Source organism: Oncorhynchus nerka, linkage group LG27 (genome assembly GCF_034236695.1).
Source record: "Oncorhynchus nerka isolate Pitt River linkage group LG27, Oner_Uvic_2.0, whole genome shotgun sequence".
NCBI classification, from domain to species: domain Eukaryota; kingdom Metazoa; phylum Chordata; class Actinopteri; order Salmoniformes; family Salmonidae; genus Oncorhynchus; species Oncorhynchus nerka.
The window spans coordinates 88229560-88232355 of NC_088422.1; the positions used below are offsets into that span (position 1 = coordinate 88229560).

A 2796-nucleotide genomic window follows, 5' to 3' on the forward strand; every position below is an offset into this window, starting at 1 on the left:
CCCTAATGTTAACCACACTGCTAACCCTAATGTTAACCACACTGCTAACCCTAATGCCTAACCCTAACGTTAACCACACTGCTAACCCTAATGTTAACCACACTGCTAACCCTAATGTTAACCACACTGCTAACCCTAATGCCTAACCCTAACGTTAACCACACTGCTAACCCTAATGTTAACCACACTGCTAACCCTAATGTTAACCACACTGCTAACCCTAATGCCTAACCCTAACGTTAACCACACTGCTAACCCTAATGTTAACCACACTGCTAACCCTAATGTTAACCACACTGCTAACCCTAATGCCTAACCCTAACGTTAACCACACTGCTAACCCTAATGTTAACCACACTGCTAACCCTAATGTTAACCACACTGCTAACCCTAATGCCTAACCCTAACGTTAACCACACTGCTAACCCTAATGTTAACCACACTGCTAACCCTAATGTTAACCACACTGCTAACCCTAATGTTAACCACACTGCTAACCCTAATGTTAACCACACTGCTAACCCTAATGCCTAACCCTAACGTTAACTACACTGCTAACCCTAATGTTAACCACACTGCTAACCCTAATGCCTAACCCTAACGTTAACCACACTGCTAACCCTAATGTTAACCACACTGCTAACCCTAATGCCTAACCCTAATGTTAACCACACTGCTAACCCTAATGTTAACCACACTGCTAACCCTAATGTTAACCACACTGCTAACCCTAATGCCTAACCCTAACGTTAACCACACTGCTAACCCTAATGTTAACCACACTGCTAACCCTAATGTTAACCACACTGCTAACCCTAATGCCTAACCCTAACGTTAACCACACTGCTAACCCTAATGTTAACCACACTGCTAACCCTAATGCCTAACCCTAACGTTAACCACACTGCTAACCCTAATGCCTAACCCTAACATTAAATAACATTTTTACAATATAGACCATTTTGACTTCGCATCTGACCCATCTAAGGAGGATTCGCCCAATTCTGCTCCAGAACAAGACTCATGACAATAAACGTCAACCGGCAGTAACTTCACCCTTCACCCATTAGGTGGGGGGCTCAACTCCAGTCCTCTCCTAACGGGCAAACCTGACATCAAACTGAGTGGTCCAGTGCTTCATTATCAGGTTATTGTGTCTACTTTTGAATGATTATATCAAACAAGAGAAATTGTTTACAACCTGAAGTGCGTACTTCCTCATGTTAATTTTTGCAGTAAGACAATGTTCTCTCCCATTTGTGCCAGGAACACCTGAAGTGGCACATAAATCACTAGCATAAAAGGTTGTGTTCCAAGCCAACTACATTGCAGACGTTGCATTGCATCAACCAACGGTTGCTTGCCACGTCATCGACTGCAGTCAGGCATCAGATTGCTACATCATAGGATGTGGTTTGCTGATATCTTAAACATCTATCCAGGCGTTTTGATATCTGCCAGGAGTCTGCAAAGTAGTCAGCCTGGAACACGGCCTAAATGAACTAACTTGAGAGGGAAACCAAGGAGGACTGGAGTAGAGCATCCCCTGATTTACTGTTAACTGGGTGACGTGTGTGTGATCGGCCATCTTGGTTTGCGTACTGTCTCTGAGCTCAGGTTCATGAGTGGAGATGTGAATCTCACGTTGTGTCCCAGAACTATGAAATAGCTTCCCCAACCTTTCATCACCACCGCTACAGTTGATGATGAGACAAGGACGTTCTTCAAAACTATTGGGACACAGCCTTAACGGCAGGCAGTTTGCATTCAGTGGTTTTAAGGCCTCTTAGGAGACTAGATGGGTAGGCAGGGCTTGAGTGGAGGGACTGTTTCTTTACTTGAATCAGATTCTTACGAAGTGTTACAATGCCTTATAAACATTCATAGCACATTCAAACCACATTGGAATGCAGTCATGGACCGTTACCAAACTGTAAAGTAAAGCAACGAGGCACAGGGCTACTAAGATGTCATACATCCACGATACATCATAACCTATTGTGTCGTATTGCGTAATTAATTCAACATGTCATAATGCTCTATAGAAGGTGCTATGAATGTTTATAAGGTGACACAGCACCTCATAAGAAGCTTCTGCAAGTGTTAGTGTTTCTGACAGCCTGGGAGATTGGTGCAGTCGATACCGCTGACTGAACTAATACAAGTGTCTCTCCCAGTGACTGAACTAATATGAGTGTCTCTCCCAGAGGTGCTCAGTTAGTCAACAGTAGAAACGTCAAGTATTTACTGTATTAAACACTGTCACAAGGCAGAGAATAACTCCCTACTTCAGAGCTCCCTACTGCAGAGCTCCCTACTGCAGAGCTCCCTACTTCAGAGCTCCCTACTGCAGCTATGTGCTTTTGGCTAGTAGTTAAACTATCTAAAGCAAGGAAAGGAGAGCAACATTCAACTTAATTCTGTTCAAGAGACGATGAGAAATGATATGTGTGTTTTGCTCTCTCTGTGAGTAATGCTACTTTCAATACATTCAGGCTCTGTAGTGTTTTATATTGTTTTTACAATCTACTGTATGTACTGTCTGTTATTCGTCTATTTCAACTACAGTACTTCAATATACTGTATATGTCTATTTAGAAAAGGCATTGCACAAAATCCCATGAATTAAAACTCTGGTTATTATTATAATAGATAAAGATAAATAATATCTGGTGCACCTCATCACATTCTACCAGATAATTCATCCAAAAATAACTCTCATTAAAATACATTATACAGCAATTATACTAAAATAAAAATATCAGAAGCTGTGTACAGAAACAAATCCAGCTGTCG

The 2796-nt window shown here is 41.8% G+C and overlaps 1 protein-coding gene across 1 annotated transcript in view; it reads right to left on the reverse strand.

The window, feature by feature from the left end:
* Window positions 1-2625: 2625 nt before the first annotated feature.
* The window catches only part of minar1 (membrane integral NOTCH2 associated receptor 1), a 46297-nt gene continuing 46126 nt past the window's right edge, over window positions 2626-2796 (reverse strand). Inside the window, exon 4 of the mRNA XM_065012243.1 lies at window positions 2626-2796. This exon is cut by the window's right edge and continues 794 nt beyond it. The gene's annotated coding sequence lies outside the window, so the exon portion shown is untranslated.